Here is a 22,989-nt window from a genome sequence, read left to right as displayed (position 1 = left end):
AGGTGGTTTAGCTGCTAAAACAAGCATTTTATGCCAAAATTAATCCCAGAAAAACCGACCAATGCTTTTTTATTAAAAACCGACCAACGTTGGTTGGTTTTTAATTAAAAAAAATAAATTATTCCAAAATACCGACCAAAGTTGGTCGGTTAATGAACATTGAATTCCCAGAATTCAACACTACCATCCAACTTTGGTCGGTATTTTGCTTGCATTGTTGAGATTACCGACCATATTTGATCGGTAATGTTTAATTTTAATTAGTTTTAAAAAATATATATTTTCAATTACCGACCAAAGTTGGTCGGTTTTTTTTTAATTTTAATAATTAATAAAAAAATATAATTTAGTTAAACCGACCAACTTTGGTCGGTAAAATTAAATTAATAAAATATATTTCCGACCAAAGTTGGTCGGTAAGTAATTAAACTTGTCAGATGGTCGTTTTAATATACCGACCAAAGTTGGTCGGTAATTTCCGACCAACTTTGGTCGGTAAGCTATTCCGACCATCAAAACACCGTCCGCACCGTAATGGTCGCGTTTTGGTCGGTAATTTGCCATAACCGACCAACGTTGGTCGGTATTTTTGGTCTGTTTTTAGTGAATTTCTAGTAGTGCCTATTCCAACTTTTGGAATCAGAATCCGACTCCGATATTAATAAAGTCAACTCCCGGTCAAATTTCTCAACCTTCCAAACTTTTAACTTCCTAACTTTCTATTTCAAGCCGAAACTACCTAGGGACCTCCAAATCAACATCCGGACATGCTCCTAAGACCAAAATCATCATACAGAGGTATTGAAATCGTTAAAAATCCATTCCGGAGTCGTCTACACAAAAGTCAAACTACGGTAAACCCTTTCAACTTATGACTCCAACTTAGTGACTATGTGTCCAATTTCACTCCAAAACTCACCCGAAACCAAAACCAAACATCCTCGGCAAGTCAAATAACCATAATACAACATAGAGGAGGCAATAAATAGGGAAACAAGGCTAAAATACTCACAATGACCGGCCGGATCGTTACAAATATATGTGTGTGTGTATATATATGTGTGTGTGGGGGGAGGGGGGGGGAGGAAGCATATAGTTATTTTAATTTGGTAATCATAAGGAAAAAAAAATTATGTTTTAACGATATGTGTGTGGAAGCATATAGTTATTTTAATTTGGTAATCATAAAGAAAAAAAAATTATGTTTTAACGAAGGGAAATTTAAACATATAATGACCGAATTAGTTGTCGTCATTGAAGTTTTTTAACAACAGAGAAATCACAATTAGCGAAGGGAATATCCAGTCACTAAAAGGAGGTATAACGAGCGGATTTCTTGCTCTCCCTAAGGAATTTTTACGACCAGATAAGAATCCGGTCATGTACTTTTAACACCGGGGCTTTTAGCAATCAGGGACGACTGAAGTTTTTCTAGTAATTGACCAATAACGACTGGAATTAAACCTTTAGCGAGCGAATTTCTCCTTGCTAAAGGCCCTTTTTCTTGTAGAATGTTCCGGTCCACATTTTAAACGGATGGGACCAGGACTGGTTAAGACCAGTATATGCAGCCCGGTAACCGGAACGGTATCGAGACTGGCCGGGTTGTTTTTTGCCAAGACAGGTCCGGAACGGCCCGACCCCTTGTCACCTTTAATTTATAGTATAACACATGTCATGTAGCAGTATTTTTTTAATTTATAATTAATGATTGAACAGAAAATGTTTGAAATTTACATTTAATGAATAGCTCAGTTGTCATGGCAGTAATTTATTATGCGACGTTGAAAGAAAATCACTAATGGATAAAGAGACCAGACAAATTTAGAATGCCTAATACGAAGAGAAAGGCAGATAAAATTCCATTTTTACTTGTTTAAGTTGTGGCTGAGCACTAGGTATTTCATCAATACTCTTTGGAAAAGTGCTAGACTAGGTGATAGGCTCACGTCCAACCCAACCCCGCACACCCCAACGAAATAGAGCTTTGCAGTTCAACAATTTTTATATTGTATTTGTTTTTTTTGAATTCCGCACTAAGTAGATAGTACACACCCATGTATATTAATATAAAAAGCTAATCCTCCTGATTCATTTTAGATACTTATATTTCGTTTATCGAAAGTCAATTTAATTAAATTTTAAAGCTAAATTGAATTAATTCAATTCAATATATTAAAATTAAAATTTTGATATTCAAGAACTATATGAAAAGTACTATAAATAGCAACTTCATTCATGTCAATATGATAAAAAATATATTTTAAAATATTAGTTAAACTTCACTTAATTTGATCATCGATAAACGAAATGTGTCATCTAAATTGAAACGGAGAATAGTATATTTTAACGTTTCTTTGGTATGTTTATTTTTTTATTGCTTAAAATATAATGTTTCGTAAGGATTAACAGGTGGTGTAAGTATTATTACCATATATTTCATGTAGGATTGGATACTACTTTTTTCATTATTTATTTTAGTTTTTTTCGTAACTGCACCCACTCAACTGTTAGAAGAATTGTGTTCAAAATCAGAAAAATAAGAAAAGGCAGAACATAGAACGGAAAATGCAAAATTATTCCGAGCCATTTCTTATGTGTTGTTAAGGAATTTAATCCCTTCAATGTGGTCAAGACATATGGATTAATTCATCTCAGAATAAAATGAAAAACTATTTTGCTATAGCGGTAATGTAAATTACAGAATTTCGGCGAACTCAAATGGCTTAACAAATCACACACTAGATACTTACATTTTTCTTTTAAAAATTATGCAGAAAAGAGAGGGGTGAGTTTTTCAGATTTTTGGTGTTTAAATGTGTTCAAAATGAGGCCAAACCTCTGTATTTATAGCCAAAAGCTGGTGAACGAAAAGGTGTGATCGGTACGTATTTAGAAACCAACGGGAACAGCCAAAAGAAATGTTCAAATTTCATATTTAATGAACGTTATGTCTGCGGAATTGTAACGACCCGATCAGTCATTTTATATATTGCAGCCTCATATCCCTATTTATTGCCTCTTCTATGTTCATTTGTGGTTATGTGACTTAGCGGGGTGGTTGGATTGGTTTCAGGAAAGTTACAGAATGAATTGGGACACTTAGTCCCAAGACTGAAATCTTAAGTTGAAAGAGTTGACCGAAATTTGACTTGTGTGTAGACGACTCCAGAATAGAGTTTTGATGGTTTCAATAGCTTCGTGTAGTGATTTTTAGACTTATGCGTATGCCCGAATGTGAATTTGGAGGTCTGTAGGTTGTTTTGGCTTGAATTGGCGAAAGTTGGAAAGTTGAATGTTTGGAGGATTGATATGTTTGACCGAGGGTTGACTTTATTGCTATCTAGCTTGTATTGTGATTCCGAGAGTTGGTATAAATCCGTTGTATCATTTGGGACTTGCATGCAAAGTTTGAGATCATTCGTAGTTGTTTAGGCTTGTTTAGGCTTGTTTGGCGCATGTTTTGAATTTAAAAAAGTTCATTAGTTCATTAGGCTTAAATCGAGGTATGATTCGTAGTTTTGATGTTGTTAGATATGATTTGAGGCCTGGAGGAGGTTCGTGTCGTATTTTGGGATTGGTTGGTATGTTTGAAAGGGGGCCCGGGGGCCCGGGGCGTGTTTTGAACCTTGTTGAATTGCTGAAGATTCTGAGTATTCATGCCTTCGCACCTGCAGATAGTGCGAGCTCAGGTGCGGACATTGATTGGAGAAGGCAGGGACCGCATATGCAGTTATCCGATCGTAGAAGCGGCATCGCACATGCGGTGAAGATCCGTAGAAGTGGAACCGCAGAAGCGCGTTATGGACCGCAGATGCGGTGGGTCGGCAGTTGCTGGGAACTCACAGATACGAGACTTTTGCCGCAGAAGAGGCTGTCACAGATGCGATTAAGTGACCACAAAAGCGGATTCATTGGCAGGTTGTATATAGTTCGAGGTTTGTCCATATTTATCATGTTTTGAGTTAGAAAGCTCTGTTTTGAGCAATTTTGGAGGGTATTTTTGAGTTAGAGATCTCAGTTTCGAGGGCATTTTTGATTTTAGAGAGCTCAGTTTGGAGGGTTCTTAGTTTCTGATTTGGTTATATTTAATGATTCCATCCTTATTTTTATCATTTAATTAGTGATTTGAATTGAAGAAATCAAAAATTTTTGTAAAAACTTTTCTAAAACCTAAATTGAGGATTTGAAGGTTCCTTTGAGGTCGGAATAGGTATTCAAAATTTGTGAATTTGGGCGGGTTCTGAGGTACAAGTCCGGGTTTGACTTTTTGATTTTTATTAAATATCAAACCTTTATTATCTGGAATCCCTTCCTATGGCTTTTATTTATATTATGAAGTTATTTTGGTTAGATTCGAGCCGTTCAGAGTCTGATTTGCACGGGAAGGGCTAATTTATAAATTGATTTAGCTTGTTTGAGGTAAGTATCTTACTTAACTTAGTGTGGGGGAACTACCTCTTAGGATTGGATTTGATTGTACTATTTGATTATGTGAATGACGTGTATATGAGGTGACGAGTATGTACCCGGGCTTATATGTGGAAATTGGCCTGTTTTAGACTTTTAGGTTACTTATAAGCATTTAATTGAAGTTGTTATGAATTTTCCTATCTTTCATGTCAAGTTTATTCTTACGTGTTGTAACTGAAGTCGTTATTACATGTTCTAGTTTCCATTGTCGAGTTTTTCCTTATATGCATTTATTAGTAGTCGTTGTAACATATTATTCTTTTCATTGTTGAGTTATTCTCATGCATTTAGTCGTAGTTTCTATTTCATGCTATCACCTTTATTGTTAAACTTATGTTATGCATTAGAATTTGAAGGTGTCATTTCATGGAAGTACCTTATTTATTGAGTTATTGAAGTTGTAGTTGGTGAGAGCTATTAATACGTTTGTGGTTAAAATTGTCGGTTATTGAAATACTTTTCCTAGTTGAGTTATTTCTTGTTCATTTTGTTTCAATTGAGATTCTTGTACATATTGCGGTTGAGTCGTGGGCTATGTGTTGTGGTAACATTGGTATTATTGATTTGCCAATGTTGTGACAGATGGGCACATGTGGTGCGAGTTGATTATTGTGTTGTGATGTTGATACACATGCAGTGGTATAAGAGTGGGTATTGAAATACATGCGGTGTGATAAGGTAGGATTTGTACGCATGTTTGTAGTAAGGGAATTACTTGAAGCCATGCGGTGAGATAAGGGGGCTAAAATACATGTAGCTATTTTGGAAAAAATATTTTTAAAATAAATACAAGGCTCACGTGATGATATAAGGAAGATTGTGATTGTCATTTGTAAAATGTGAATATGAGGTGTGGTACCTCAGAGTATTCTTGTTGTTCATTCTAAATTGGAATGGTTCGTTGATTTGAATGGTTAATGCTTTATTTTCCTTAAATTTATTTCACACGTATTTTGACTGTATTTTATCATTGTTGCTTTTATCATATATTCACTTTTTGTTGTTATTCGTTTCTTTCATTTCCATTGTTAGACTTGTTTGATAAATTTCTTATTTTTCATTTATTACCTTTACTTCCCTATTATTAGATTATATTAATATTTTGCACAGGTTTCTATGTCTAGTAGGTGTCTTGACTTAACTTTGTCACTACTCTACCGAGGATAGACTTAATACTTATTGGGTACTGTTGTGGTGTACTCATGCTACACTTCTGCATATTTGTTTTTGCAGATCTGGGTACTTCTACTCGTGCTGGATGCCAGTGACCTGACCTAAGTATTTCGGAGACTTCAAGGTATACTTGGTCGATGATCGCGGGTCTCGGAGTCACGTTCTATTATTACCTTTACTACTGTTTATCTTCTTTCAGACAGTATTGTATTAGAGATTCTTAGTATATTCTGTGTAGCTTATGACTCAATTTCATCGGTTTTGAAGATATTGTGACTGTTGTACTGTTTTGGTTTCATTAAAATAGTTATTAGTTTATTTTATCATTTCAGTTTTTAATTCTGCTAAATTCTCGGTGTATGTTAGGCTCACTTAATCTTAGAGACTAGATGCCATCATGACATCCTAAGGTAAGAATTTGGGGTCGTGACAAGTTGGTATTAGAGCTCTAGTTTCAAAGGTGTTATGAGTCTTAAACATCATTAATGGAGTCTTGCTGCTTAGTACGGAGAAGTCTGTACTTATCTTCGAGAGGCTAAGGAACTGTTAGCAAAATTTTACTTCTTTGATTCCTTATCGTCAAGATTTGTTAATTTCAAAATCTGAACCTTTGTCTTTCTATTCTCTAACACATGGTGATAACACGCATTGCAGGATCAGATGAGGTGGACCGGGGTAGAGGCCGAGCAGGGGAACGTGCTGCAGCTAGAGCGTCTGCCAGAGCAGCGACTGAGGAGCCACCAATAGCTCCAATTTGGGGGCAGGCACCTGAGACACTTGCTAATACCCCTGCACTCCAGGAGACATTAGCATACTTCTTGAGCATGTTTGGTGCTTTATCTCATGCGGGATTGATCCCCGTTACACCAGCTACATCTCAGGCTGGTGAAGGAGCTCAGACTCCCGCGGCCCATACTGCAAAGAAGTGTGTCCGGGTTTATCGAGTTTTATGAGTCATACCAGCAGAGCCCGTTATTTCGGTTCAGTCTGAGGCCAGGCCAGAGGAATCTGAGGAGGAGCAGAGGAGACTTGAGAGGTTTAAGAAGCATGACCATCCTACTTACAGTGGCAATGAGGATACGCAGGGTTTGCTGGACAACTGTCACTGTACTATCCGTATCATGGGCATTGTAGAGGTGAGCAGAGTTGCCTTTACTACATTTCAGTTGTTAGGATCAGCCTATAGGTGGTGGCAGGCTTACGAGGAGGATAGGCCAACTGATGCCGCACCACTCACATGGACTTAGTTTTCAGATATGTTTTTCAGGGAGTTTGTTCCTCAGATCCTCCGAGATGCATGGCGCGCCGAGTTTGTGCAGCTGCATCAGGAGACTATGATAGTTTCAGAGTATGCCATCAGATTGAGAAACTTGTCCTAATATGCACCTGCTTTGATTTTTATAGTTAGAGAGCGAGTCCGCAGATTCATCAAGGGGATCAGTTATGGTCTTAGATTCAACATGGCTCAAGATTTAGAGACGGATACTTCGTTTCAGCATGTGTTGGAGATCGCTCGCAGGATGGAGTGTATGCAGGGCCAGGATAGGAAGGCCAAGAGGCCTCGAGAGTGCCTTCAGTGCACCTCCTGCAAAGAGTGCCTTCAGTGGTCAATCTAGTCGACCAGGCCAGAGTCAGTTTCAGCAGCCACACCAACAGAGAGCTTGTTTCGAGTATGGTGATATCAGGCATATGGTGAGGGACTATCACAAATATAGGAGGGGTGCACCTCCACAGGTTACACAGGCTCCAAGGATTCCACAAGGTTCACATGCCATGGGTGCTACTCCAGTTGCAGCTCCACTTGCACCGCCAGCTAGGGGTGGAGGCCAGGCGGGTAGAGGTTGCCCTAGAGGGAGAGGCCAAGCTCGTTTCTATGCTTTTCTAGGTATGGAAGAGGTTTCTTCAGATGTTGTTATTACAGGTATTGTTCCAGTCTATCATAGGGATGCCTTAGTTTTATTTGATCCGGGTTCCACGTACTCATATGTGTCATGTTACTTTGATTCTTGGTTGGATGTATCTCGAGATTCTTTGAGTGCTCCTGTATATGTGTCTACGCCTGTGTGAGATTTTATTGTTGTAGACCACGTTTATCGATCGTGTTTGGTCACTATATGGGGTTATGAGATCGGAATTGATCTTTTACTACTCTATATGGTGGAATTCGACGTGATATTGGGCATGGATTGATTGTCACCCTATCACGCTATTCTGGATTGTCACGCTAAGACCGTGACATTGGTAATGCCAGGGTTGCCGCATTTCGAGTTGAGTGGTACATTAGATTATATTCCTAGTAGGGTTGTGTCCTTTACAAAGGCACATCGGATAGTTGATAAAGGTGCGAGGCATATCTAGCCTATGTGAGGGATGTCAGTGCTGATACTCTTACCATTGAGCCAGTTTCGGTAGTGAGAGATTTTCCAAATATGTTTCCAGCAGACCTACCGACCATACCACCTTATAGGGATATCAATTTTGGTATTGACTTGGTATCGGGCACTCAGCCCATTTCTATTCCACCATACCATATGGAACTAGCGGAGTTGAAGGAATTGAATGAACAACTTCAGGAGTGGTTTGATAAGGGTTTCTTCCGACAGAGTCTCTCGTCTTAGGGTACACCAGTTATGTTTGTGAAGAATAAAGACGACTATTTGAGGATGTGTATTGATTACAAGAGGCTGAACAAAGTTATAGTCAAGAACAGTTACCCACTACCATGCATAGATGACCTATTTGACCAGCTCCAGGGTATTAGAGTGTTCTCGAAGATTGATTTGAGGTCAAGATATCATCAACTAAAGATCCAGGATTCAGACATTTTGAAGACGAATTTCAGGACTCGATATGGTCACTATGAGTTTTTGGTGATGTCATTCGGGCTGACCAATGCTCCAACAACATTTATGCACCTGATGAACGTATTTCAGCCATATCTTAATTCATTCGCTATCATATTCATTGACGACATATTGGTAAATTCTCGCAGTTAGGAGGGTCATGAGCAGCACTTGAGAATCATGCTCTAGACCTTGAGGGAGAAGAAGTTATATGCAAAATTCTCCAAGTATGAGTATTGGTTAGATTCAATGGTGTCTTTTGGTTATGTGTTGTCTGGTGAGGGGATCAAGGTAGATCCAAAGAAAGTGGATGCAATTCAGAACTGGCCCAGAACGTCTTCAGCTACTAAGATCCGGAGTTTTCTAGGTTTGTCTAGTTATTATTTCCTTTTCCTGGAGGGTTTTTCATCCAACGCTACTCATTTGACTAGATTAGCTTAGAAGGGTGTTGCTTTCTAATGGTCCAACGAGTGGGAGGCGAGCTTCTAGAAGCTCAAGACTGCATTGACTATAGACCTAGTGTTGGTGTTGCTTATAGGTTCGAGATCTTACATTGTGTATTATGATGCGTCGTATATTGAGCTTGGCGCGGTGTTGATGCAAGACGGTGAGGTGATTGCCTATGCGTCTTGGTAGTTGAAGGTTCATGAGAAGAATTACCTTGTGCATGACTTATAGTTGACAACCATTGTTCACACACTGATGATTTGGAGGCACTATCTATATGGCATTCATTGTGAGGTCTATGCTGACTATCAGAGTCTCTAACACTTGTTTAAGCAGAAGGACCTTAATTTGCGGCATCGGAAGTGGTTAGAGTTGCTAAAGGACTATGATATCACCTAATATATCATTTGGGGAGGGCCAATGTAGTGGCCGATGCATTGAATAGGACGGCTAAGAATATGGGCGGTGTGGCATATTTACGGGTAGCAGAGAGGCCACTAGCAATGGATGTTCAGGCTTTGGCCAACCAGTTTCTGAGATTGGATGTTTCAGAGCCTAGCCGGATCCTTTCTTGTGTTGTGGCACAATCAGTGCTGTTGGATCATATCAAGGCTTGATAGTTTGATAACCCTCACTTGATGGTCTTGAGGGACACAGTGCAGTGGGGTGGTGCTAAGGAGTTTGTGATTGGTGATGATAGTGTTATGCAGCTTCAAGGCCGGATTTGTGTTCCAAATTTTGATGAGTTGAGAGATCTGATCCTTGAGGAGGCTCACAGCTCGCTCTATTCCTTTTACTCAGGTTTCACGAAGATGTATCGTGACTAGAAATAGCACTATTGGTGGCGGAGAATGAATAATGATATTGTTGCTTATGTCTCCCGGTGCTTGAATTGTCAATAGGTGAAGTATGAGCATCAGAAATCGGAAGGGTTAATTTAGAGATTGGAGATACCGGAGTGGAAGTGGGAGCGCGTCACGATGGATTTTGTAGTAGTCTTACCACGAACCTTGAAGAAATATGACTTGATTTGGGTTATTGTCGACCAGTTGACTAAGTCCGCACACTTCATTCCGATGGCAGCTTTCTATTCTTCAGATCTATATCCGGGAGATTATTTGTCTTTATGGCATACCCATTTTCATCATTCCTGACTGAAGAACGCAGTTCAAATCACAGTTTTGGTAGCCATGCATCGTGAGTTGGACATGCTGGTCGAGTTAAGTACAATATTTCATCCTCAGACGGATGGACAGTCTGTGCACACTATTCAGATTTTGGAGGACATGCTATGTTCCTGTGTCATCGATTTTAGGGGTTCATGGGATCAGTTTCTATCACTCGCAGAGTTATCCTACAATAATAGCTACCAATCGAGTATTCATATGGCTTCTTATGAGGCCTTATATCGGAGGTTGTGTAATTATCCAATTGGTTGGTTTGAGCCTGTAAGGCTAGGTTGTTTGGTACTGATTTGGTTCGGGATGCCTTGGAGAAAGTCAAGATGATTCAGGATCGGATTTGCATGGCAAAGTCCATGCTGAAGAGTTATGGTGATCGGAGGGCTTGTGATGTGGCATTCATGGTAGGTGAGAGATATTTGCTCAGAGTTTCGCCCATGAAGGATATGATGAGGTACGGGAAGAAGGGCAAGTTGAGCTTTCGGTATATTGGCCCTTTTGAGACTCTTCATAGAGTTGGTGGGGTAGCCTACAAACTTGCATTGCCACCCAGCTTATTGGCAGTTCACCCGACGTTCCATGTTTCCATGTACCAGTAGTATTATGGTGATCCGTAACATATATTAGATTTTAGCTCAATCCAATTGGACAAGGATTTGACTTATGTTGTGGAGCCGGTGGCTATCTTGGAAAGGCAGGTCTCGAAGTTGAGGTTAAAGAACATTGTTTCGGTAAAGGTTCAGTGGAGAGGTCAACCAATCGAGGAGGCTACTTGGGAGACCGAACGGGATATGCATAGCCGTCCTTTTCGGTACTTCAGGTATGTATCTATACTCATTCGAGGATGAACGTTTGTTTAAGAAGGGGAGAATGTAATGACCCAGCCATTCATTTTTTATATTACAGTCTCGTTCCCCTATTTATTGCATCTTCTATGTTTAGTTGTGGTTATGTCACTTGCCGGGGTGGTTGGATTGGTTTCGGAAAGTTTCAGAGTGAATTGAAACACTTATTCTCAATGTTAGAAGCTTAAGTCGAAAGAATTTACCGGAGTTTGACTTGTGTGTAGACGACTCTAGAATAGAGTTTTGATGGTTTCAATAACTTCATGTAGTGATTTTTGGACTTAGTCATATGCCTATATGTGAATTTGAAGGTCTATAGGTTGTTTTGGCTTGAATTAGCGAACGTTAGAAAGTAAAGGTTTGAAAGATTAATAGGTTTGACCGATGGTTTACTTTATTAATATCCGGCTCAGATTGTGATTCCGAGAAGTGATATAGGTCCGTTGTATCATTTGGGACTTATATGCAAAATTTGAGGTCATTCGGAGTTGTTTAGGCTTGTTCGGCGCAAGTTTTTATTTTGGGTCATTAGTTCATTAGGCTTGAATCGAGGTGCGATTCATAGTTTTGATATTTTTTGATGTGAGTTGAGGCCTCGAGTAGGTTTGTGTCTTGTTTTGGGATTTGTTGGTATGTTTGGACTAGGTCCCGATGCCCCCGGGTGTGTTTCGGATGAGTTGCAGATCATTTTTCTAACTGTGTTCAATTGATAAAGATTCTGCATACTGATGCATTCGCACTTGCGGATAAGGGCCGTGGATGTAGCGTTGTAGAAGAGACCAGGCGAGCACAAGTGCAGACATTTATTAGAAAAGGCAGGGAGCGCATATGCGGTTATCCGATCACCGAAGCTGAATCGCACCTGCGTGAAGGTCCGCAGAAGCGGAAGCACAAGATTGCGTTGTGAACCGCAAATGCGGTGGGGAGGCAGTTGCTTGGAACTCACAGATGCGAGACTTTTGTTGTTGAGAGGCTATCGTAGTTGCGACTAAGTGACCGGAAAAGCGGATTCATTGGTAGATTGTATATAGTTCGAGGGTTTTTCCATTTTCTCATGTTTTGAGTTAGAGAGCTCGATTTTGGGCAATTTTAGAGAGGATTTTCATGATTTGGATTATGGTAAGTATTTTTGACTCGGATTTAGTTATATTTCATGATTCCATCCTTGTGTTTATCATTTAGTTCTTGATTTGAATAGGAGAATTTGTGGATTTTTGTAAAAACTTTTCTAAAACATAAATGATTTGAAGGTCGATTTGAGGTCAGAATTGGATAATTTTGGTCACTCGTGTTTAAATGGCTGTCTGATATTTCTCAGCATGGTCGGGTTTCGAGGTTAAATTTTTGATTTTCATTAAAGATCGAACCTTTATTATCGAGAATCGCTTCCTTTGGCTTTTATTTATTATATTAAGATATTTTGGCTAGATTAGAGCCGTTCGGAACTAGATTTGCGGGGGAAGGGCTTATTTTTGGATTGATTTAGCTTGTTTGAGGTAAGTATCTTGCCTAACTTTGTGTGGAGGAATTGCCTCTTAGGATTGGGATTGATTGTACTATTTGATTATGTAAAATAGGTATACATGAGGTGACGAGTATGTAACCGGACCTATAAGTGAAAATTGACCGATTTTTGATTCTTAGGTTACTTATAAGCATTTAATTGAAGTTGTTATTAACTGTCATATTGAAGTTGTTGTTGAAATTATTGATTATTGGAATACCTTTCCTTGTTGAGTAATTTCTCGTTCATTTCGTTGTCAAGTTTATGCCTGTGTATTTTAATTGAAGTTGTTATTACATGTTTTAGTTTCCATTGTCGAGTTTTTCCTTATATGCATTTATTAGTAGTTATTGTTACATGCTATTCTTTTCATTGCTGAGTTATTCTTATGCATTTAATCCTAGTTTCTATTTCATGTGATCACTTTGATTGTTAAACTTATGTTATGAATTAGAATTTGAAGATGGAATTTCATGGAAGTACCTTATTTATTGAATTGTTGAAGTTATAGTTGTTGAAAGATATTAACATGGTTGTGGTTGAAATTATTGGTTATTTGAATACCTTTCATTGTTGAGTTATTTCTTGTTCATTTTATTGTTATTGAGATTCTTGTACATATTATAGTTGAGCGTGGGCTATGTGTTGTGGTAACATTAGTATTGTTGATTTGGCAATGTTGTGGCATATGGGCACGTGTGGTATGAGTTGATTATTATGTTGTGATGTTGATACGCATGCGATTGTATAAGGATGAGTAATGAAATGCATGCGGTGTGATAAGGTGGGATTTATATGCGTGTTGCTAGGAAAGAAATTACTTGAAGCCACACGGTGAGATAAGGGGGCTAAAGCACGTGTAGATATTTCGGAAAATATATTTTAAAAATAAATGCAAGGCTCACGCGCTGATAGTAGGAAAATTGTGATTGTAATTTGTGAAATATGAATATGAGGTGTGGTACCTCGGTGTGATTTTTGTTGTACATTCTAAATTGGAAAGGATTATTGATTTGAACGGTTAGTGCTTTATTTTCCTTAAATTCCTTTCATTCGTACATTGACTGTATTTGATCATTGTTGCTTTTATCATATGTTCACCTTTTGTTATTATTCGTTGCTTTCATTTCTATTTTTAGACTGGTTTGATAAATTGCATATGTGTCATTTATTACCTTTACTTCCCCGTTATTAGATCGTATTAATATTTTGCACTAGTTTCTATATCTAAGTAGGTATCTTGACGTGACCCCGTCACTATTCTACTGAGGTTAGGTTTGATACTTACTGGGTATCGTTATGTGGCGTACTCATGCTTACGCTTCTGCATATTTTTATGCAGATCCAGGTACTTCTGCTCGTGCCGGACGCCAGTGAGTTGACCCAGATATTTCGGAGACTTCAAGATATACCTGCCTGCGCTCGCAAGCCTTTGAGTCACCTTCTGTTATTATCTTTACTAATATTTATCTTCTTATCAGACATTATTGTATTAGAGATTCTTAGTATATTCTATAGATCTTAAGACTCAGTTTTACCAGTTTTGGGGATATTGTGACTGTTGTACTGTTTTGCTTTCATTATAACAATTATCAATTTATTTTATCATTTCAGTTGTTAATTCTGCTAAATTCTCAATGTATGTTAGGCTTGTCTAATCTTAGAGACTAGGTGTCATCACGACATCCTAAGGTGGGAATTTGAGGTCGTGACAGAAATTAAAATTTTGCGCAAAAGCTAACGAAATATAGAAAGGAAAAATAAATAAGAAAAAAAGAAAAGAAATAAATCTAGTCCAAAATATTTATTAATCAATCAGATTATTAGACTGAATCTGAATCCAAATCTAATACCAAGCAAGTGACAACGATGCGAGACTTGCTTTCTTCTCAACTATTTAAGAGCTAGAATAAGTATTTCTATATATAAGCACAATAATATTCCTCATCCTTTTCAGTAAGGGACAAAGTTCCTTAAATCATTCAAATATTTTACAGTCACGACTCGTAATTCCCATCCTCGGGACCGTGAAGGCGCCTAACATCTACTTGCTAAGCAAGCTGACGTGAACAGAAAATTTACTGATTTTAACAATTAATGACAAGATATTAGCAATAAAAATAATATAAGTGTGAAGCATAGTATAATAATACTGAATAGCGAGTCTAAACATAACCCAGAAACTAGTGTCACGAGTACATGCACATCTAAAGTGCTACAAATATGTTCTGAATAAAATATACAATTTTGAAAATCAGAAAAACAGTAAAAATAAGAGGGAAGGGGACTTCAGGGATGCTTACGCTGTGCAGTTGTACCTCAAGTCTCCGTCAACAACTGAATCCGAGCAAAAGCTACTGGAAGCTGCTAGGACACACTCTGGTATCTGCACAAAAGGTGGAGAGTGTAGTATGAGTACAACTAACCATATGTACTCTGTAAGTGCCGAGCCTATCCTCGACGAAGTAGAAACGAGGCTAAAGCGGGTCACTTACAATAACCTGTACGCAGTAATAATAATAATAATAATAATAATAATAATAATAATAATAATAATAATAATAATAATAATAATACAAGGGAAAGAAAACAGGAAATGAAAGTATAGTAGTTAATTTATGACAATGAACTCAAACCTCACTATCAAAAAGCCCAGAATAACAAACCTCGTAATCTCATATAAAAATGCTGAAACTAACACAACAACAACAAGTACAACACCCACAATCCATTGCATTGCATAACCCGATCCCACTGTAACCAGTGTTTTAAAAGGCAAGGGCGTTAGGCGAGGCGTTTTATAATGCCTCGGCGAGGCGTAAGCCCTATGGGTATTTAATTTTTAATATTTTATAAAATAATATGATTACAATAAATATTTATAAACAGGTAAAATTGCATAAACATTAAAGAAAATATATATATATATATATATATATATATATATATATATATATATATATGTGTGTGTGTGTGTGTGTGTGTGTGTGTGTGTGTGTGTGTGTGCTCCATCCCCACAAAAAACTAGTCAAAATAATTTATTATACGGTACTTACAAGCACAAGTAACTTGAGTCGAAAAGAATAAAGTTTTGTACATGGAGGAACAAAAAGGATGACTAACCTGCAATTTGAACTTTGAACTTGCTGCTACGAAGGAGAATGGAGTTCTCTTTGTATTTGTAAAAAATATAATTGAATATTCGTTGTTTTGGAAAATATTAGTAGACTAGCGAACAAGATAAGGAATTGGGAAAGACCATAAACTAGGGCTTTAATCAATACAAAAGGTTTTGACTTTTAAATTTAATACATTTCAGTACATTTTTAAAACTTTTGAGTAATTACAAGCTGACTTTTGAGAATTTGGGTATTATATGAAGGACTTATTCAACAAATTTTATTTTAATTTGAAAAGGTCTCCGGAGCTTACGCCTCACTACAAAAACGCGCCTCAAACGCCTGGGCGTATGCCCTGAACGCCTCGGCGTATGCCCCGAACGCCTCGGCGTACGCCCCGAACGCCCGGGCGTACACCCTGAATTGCTGGGCGTATGCCTCTTGAGACTTTCGCCCCACACCATCACCTCAGGGCGTTTTTGGTTCGCCTCGCCCAAGGGCTCGCCTCGAAAACGCCTTTTAAAACACTGACCCTAACATCCTTTATCAATATCAAGTATAACGTAAACAATCCGTTGCGGAAGGCAACCCGATCCCACCATATCATCATTAATCAATATCGTAATCCTTTCTTATTCTACTATATCAATATCAAGTATTACATACACAAACCATTGCGGGGCGCAACTCGATCCTTCCATATCATCATTAATCAATATCATAATCCTCCCTTATTCTACCATTTCAATTTATTATCCTTCAATTCCAGTTGCGGCGTGCAACCCGATCCATAAATAATTTCAATAAACATAAACAATCCAATAACTCAATTTACAAGAACTTCTACATAAAAGAGTATGAGTGCAAGGCAACAAAGGAACCACGTAATAATCAAAGGATTCACAAATATTACAAAAATAATAGGACAAGTAAAGCATGTGAGAATCAAGGTGTGCAAGTAAAAAAATTAAAGGCAAGTAGCAAATAGGTATGGAGACATGGAAGGGACGAAAAACTTAATACAAGAACATTAAATGGCAAATAAAAATTATGGCAGAAGTCAAATAATGCATGTAACAATTAAGTCATGGGATAAGCTAAACTACGAAATAACGAGAAACATGAAAACAAATATCTTAACGGCGTATATACACTCGTCACCTCGCGTATACGTTGTTTTCTCGCATATTCCACATAACACATAATTCAAAAATCCCTAATTCCCTCAATTCAAATTTAGATTCAACACTTCCCTCAAAGCTCAACCGAGGCCTATCCTCTAAAATTCACCTCCAAACCAATCAAATCTAACCAAATATAATTCAAATAATTCAAAATAAGCTTTGGTAACTATGCATGAGTGAAAAAGATTCAATCCTTAATAATTTTGAAAAAAGTCAACAAAAGTGCCCGCTTGGTCAAAACCGGAGATTCGGACTAAAACCTGATTACCCTTTTACCCCCAAGCTCGGTTATGTGATTAATTTTGAAATTCAACCTCAATTTGAGGTCTAAATCTCAATTTCTTGAAATCCCTAATTTCTACCTTAATCCCTAATTTCTACCATGATAAAGCATGGATTAAAGATTAGAAATCAATGGGTGTTGATGAAAATGAAAAAAATGAGTTAAAATCTACTAACCTATGAAGTTGGGATGAAATTTCTCTTTTATATCGCCTCTAGGCCGAGCTCAAACTTTGAAATGGTGAAAAATTGAATAAATCCCAACTGTTGGAAGTTTTAAATCACTGGTGTCAGGTCTTCTTCACGTTTGCGAAGGACCTGACGTGACCGCAAAGCACTGCGGCCTAACTGGCCTTCGCGTTCGCGAGATGTTCTTCGCGTTCGTGATGGCCCTTCCCCCCTGGCCTTCGCGTTCATGATCCAAGGTTCGCGTTCGCGTAGAACAGCCAACAGATCCCCTCCCAAACCCATTACCCATCGCGTTCGCGTGGTTTTTGTTGCGTTCGAGAACGGTAAACCCCCACCACTGCTTCGCATTCGCGACCTCATCCTCGAGTTCGCATAGGAAAAATCTGCCCCAGCCCAAGTTACCCTTCACAATCGCGAGAGTGGCTTCATGATCGCGAAGAACAAAGCACTAGAAACCACTGAAAACCAGCAATCTCTTAAGCCCGAAATGGTCTGTAGCCTATCCAAAACTCACCTGAGCCCCTCGGGCTCTAAACCAAACATGCATACAAGTGTAATAACATCATACGAACGCGCTCGCACAATCAACTTACCAAAATAACACCTAGAACAATGAATCAGATATCAAAATGTATGAAATTTTTAATGGAACTCAAGAACTTTCAGATTTACAACCGAACATCTGAATCACGTCAAATCAACTCCGTTTTGTACCAAATTTTGCAGACAAGTGATAAATAGTAAAATAGACCTATACCAAGTTCCGGAACTGAAATCCAAATCCGGTAGCAACAAAGTCAATCTACAGTCAAACTTAGGAATTCTTTAAACCTTCAAATTACTAGTTTTCAACAAATCACATTAAATTAAGTTAGGGACTTCCGAATTCAATTCCGGACATACGCCCAAGTCTCAAATCATGATACGGACCCACCGGGACCGTTAAAATACTGATTCGGGTCCGTTTATATAAAATGTTGATCGTAGTCAACTCAAATTATTTTTAATACAAAAATTCACATTTTCTTAAACTTTTCACATAAAGACTTTCCGGAACAAGACATGGAATATGCACGCAAATCAAGGAACACTAAATGGATCTAATCAAGGTCTTGGAACATAGAAATAAAGGCTAAAACTCAAAATGACCTATCGGGTCATCACTTTCTCCACCTCTAAAACAAACGTTCTTCTTTTAACGGACATAGAAAGGTATTTGGACTGGTGAAAAGGTGTGGGTACATACTATGCATGTCGGACTCAGACTCCCATGTGGTTGCATCGATCAGCTGACCTATCCACTGCACTCAAACTAAAGGATAACTCTTAGACCTCAACTTTCGGACCTTCGGAGCTAGAATGGCCACCGACTCCTCCTCATAAGTCAAATCCTTATCCAATTGGACTGAGCTGAAATCTAATGCATGGGACGGATCACCGTGATACTTCCGGAGCATGGAGACATGGAACACCGGGTGGACTGCTGATAAACTATGTGGCAATGCAAGCTTGTAGGCCACCTCACCCACTCTCTCAATAATCTCAAAGGGTCCGATATACCTAGGGCTCAACTTGCCCTTCTTTCAAAACCTCATCACACCCTTCATGGGTGAAACCCGAAGCAATACCCTCTCTGCAACCATGAATGCAACATCACGAAATCTTCGATCGGCATAACTTTTTTGCCTAGACTGAGCTGTGCGAAGTTGATCCTGAATCATCTTGACCTTTTCCAAGGTATCCTGAATCAAATCGGTACCCAACAACCGAGCCTCTCCTGGCTCAAACCAACCAACTGGTGAACGACACCGCCTCCCATATAATGCCTCATAGGGAGCCATCAGAATACTCGATTGGTAGCTGTCGTTGTAGGCAAACTCAAGCGGCAAGAACTGATCGCAAGAAACCCCGAAATCCATAACGCAGGTGCTCTAGAAGTGCGATATGAATTGTGTACCCTGATCAGAAATGATGGACACCGGCACACCATGAAGAGGACTATCTCATGGATACATATCTCAGCCAACCGCTTTGAAGAATAGGTAACTACTACTGGAATAAAATGTGCTCACTTGGTCAATCTGTCCACAATGACCCATACGACGTCGACTATTTTCGAAGTCCGTGGGAACCCAACAAAAAAATCCATAGTAATACACTCCCACTTCCACTCAGGAATCTCAAGCTTCTGAAACAAACCGCCAGGCCTCTGATGCTCGTACTTACTTGCTGCCAATTCAGACACCGAGCCACATATGCAACTATATCCTTCTTAATTCTTCTCCACCAATAATGCTGTCTCAAGTCCTGATATATCTTGGCGGCACCCGGATGAATGGAATACCACAAACTATGGGCCTCCTCAAGAATCAACTCACAAAGCCCATCTACATTGGGCACACAAATTCGACCTTGCATTCGCAACACCCCATCATCTCCAATAGTAACATACTTGGTACCACTGTGCTGCACCATTTCCTTAAGGACAGTCAAATGGTGTCGTCATGTTGATGCTCTCTGATGCACTCATACAAAGAAGATCGAGAGACCGTGCAAGCTAGAACACGACTGGGCTCTGAAATATCTAACCTCACAAACTGATTGGCCAAATCCTGAACATCTGATGCTAGCGGTCTCCCACCAACTGGAATATATGCAAGGCTACCCATACTCACAACCTTTCTACTCAAGACATCGGCCACCATATTGGCCTTCCCGGGATGATACAAAATGGTGATATCATAGTCTTTCAACATCTCCAACCACCTCCGCTGCCTCAAGTTGATATCTTTTTGCTTGAACAAATACTATAGACTCCGGTGATCCGTGAATACCTCACACGACATGCCGTAGAGTTAATGCGTCCAAATCTTCAGTACATGAACAATGGTTGCCAACTCTAAGTCATGAACATGGCTATTCTTCTCATGAACCTTCAACTGCCACGATGCATATGCAATCACCTTTCCATCCTGCATCAATACTGTAACGAGCCCAATACGTGATGCATCATAATACACCGTGTAGGATCCTAAACCTGTGGGCAACACCAACACTAGAGTTGTAGTCAAAAACAATCTTGAGCTTCTTAAAGCTCAACTCACACTCACCTGACCACCTGAATGGAGCAACCTTATGGGTCAATCTAGTCAATGAGGCTGCTATGGATGAAAACCCCTCCACGAACCGGCGATAATAAACGGCCAAACCCAGGAAATTTCGAATCTCTATAGCTGAAGTAGGTCTAGGCTAGTTTTGAACTGCCTCAATCTTCTTAGGATCTACTTTAATGCCCTCGGCCGATATAACATGTCCCAAAAGGCAACCGAATCAAACCAAACTCACACTTTGAAAACTTGGCATATAACTGACTATCTCTCAGAGTCTAAATTATAACTCGAAGATACTGCTCTCGACTGCAGGAGTAGATCAAGATATCATCAATGAATACGAGGACAAAAGAATCCAAATAGGGCTTAAATACCCGGTTCATGAAGTCAATAAATGTTTTTGGGGCATTTTTCAACCCAAATGACATCACTAGGAACTCACAATGCCCATACCGAGCCCGAAAAGTAGTCTTAGGGACATCCGATGCCCTAATCTTCAACTAATTGTAGCCAGACCTCAAATAAATCTTCGAAAACACTTTGGCACCCTGAAGCTGATCAAATAAGTCATCAATCATCGGCAGCTGATACTTGTTCTTGATAGTGACTTTGTTCAACTGCTGATAGTCTATACACATCCTAATCGAACCATCTTTCTTCTTCACGAACAACACCGCCGCACCCCGATGTGAGACACTAGTTCTAATGAATCCTTTATCAAGTAAATCTTGCAACTTCTCTTTCAGTTCCTTCAAATCAAGAGGGGCCATACAATATGGTGGAATAGGAATGGGCCGGAGCCAAATCAATACAGAAGTCAATATCTCTGTCGGGTGTCATCCCCGGTAGATCTGCAGGAAATACCTCTGGAAACTCATGCACAATAGGTACCGAATTCATGGAAGGAATCTCTGTACTAGAATCACGAATATAGGCCAAATAAGCTAGATATCCATTCTCGACCATACGCCGAGCCTTCACATAAGAATAACCCTGCTGGTAGAATGGCCAGGAGTCCTTTTCCATTCTAATCAAGGAAACCCCGGCGTGGCTAAGGTCACCATCTTGGCATGACAATCCGATATAGCATAATAAGGTGACACCCAATCGAAGCCCAAAATAACATCAAAGTCTATCATATCAAGAAGTAGGAGATCTACACTAGTCTCAAGACTCCCAATAGTAATCATACACGAGCGATAAACACGATCTACAATAATAGAATCTCCCACCGGTGTGGACACATACACAGGAGCTATCAAAGAATCACGAGGCACAACCAGATATGAAGTAAAATAGGATGACACGTACTAATAAGCAGAGCCCGAATAAAATAGAACTGAAGCATCTTTATGACAAACTGGAACAATACTTGTGATAACGGCGTCAGATGACTCAGCCACAGGTCTAGCTGAAAATGCATAAAAATAAGGTTGGGCCACATCACCCTGACGTCCGCCTCTCGGACGGCCTTTAGCTAGATGGCCTCCACCTCTAACAGCCTGACCTCCACCTCTAATGGCCTGACCTTCACCTCTAGCTGCCTGAGTGGGCGGTGAAGCAACCGTTGCCGGGACCATGGCACGAGAACTCTATTGTGGCATGCTGCTCAATAATCTAGGAGAGTACCTCCTAATGTGACCTGTATCCCCACATCAAAAACACCCATCCGGCTGTTGTGGCTGCTGAAGCTAAAACTGACCCGAACATGCCGAATAACCACGGTGTTAGCTTTGGATTGGAGGCGCACTAATAGGAGCTGATGGTGCACTATAGGTTGTCTGCCCAGGATGAGATGCATAATGACCAAGACTACCCGAAGCACTATGGGATGCCTGAAGCGCTGACTAAAATGACCTAGGAGGATGGCCTCTACCAAAAGTACCCCTGCCTGCAGATGAGGCACCATTGAAACCACCGGAATGACGAGGACTCTTATCAGACACCTGGCCCCTCTCCTGACCAAGAACCATCTCGATCCATCTAGCAATATCGACGGCCCTTTGGAAAGAAATATCATCTCCAGTCTCCTTGGCCATCTGTAGCCTGGTACTGAAAGTGAGCCCATCAATGAATCTCCCCACTCTCACCCTCTCAGTAGGGAGCAAGACAATTGCATGGCGAACTAGGTCCACAAATCAAGTCTCATAATGGGTGACAGTCATGTCACCCTGCTGAAGGCACTCAAACTGCATATGATAGTCCTCTTTTAGAGTAAAAGGAATGAACTTCTCTAGAAATAGTTGTGAAAACTGATCCCAAGTAAGTGAAGAAGAGCTATATGGTCTAGTCAACACATAATGTCTCCGCAATATCTTGGCGGAACCGGTCATCTGGAACACTGCAAAGTCAACCTCACTGGTCTCAACAATACCCATGCTGTGCAGCACCTCGTGGCAACAGTCCAAGTAATCATGTGGGTCCTCATAACGTGCACCGCTGAAAGGAACACAAAAAAGCTTGTTAAACTTATCCAACCTCATCAAGGCCTCAGAAGGTATAGCGGGCCTTTCCCCGGCCTGTGCCGCAATAACCGACTAAACTACCCCAATTGCCTGGGCCACTGGAGTCTGATATAGGGGAGCCATCTACTCCGGAGTGTGAGTAGAGGGAGTCTGTGCTCCTCCCCCAGTCTAAGA

This window comes from Nicotiana tomentosiformis, chromosome 8, assembly GCF_000390325.3.
Source record: "Nicotiana tomentosiformis chromosome 8, ASM39032v3, whole genome shotgun sequence".
In the NCBI taxonomy this organism is placed as follows: domain Eukaryota; kingdom Viridiplantae; phylum Streptophyta; class Magnoliopsida; order Solanales; family Solanaceae; genus Nicotiana; species Nicotiana tomentosiformis.
The sequence above is the reverse complement of the archived record's forward strand: the minus strand, read 5'-3'. Positions refer to the sequence as shown.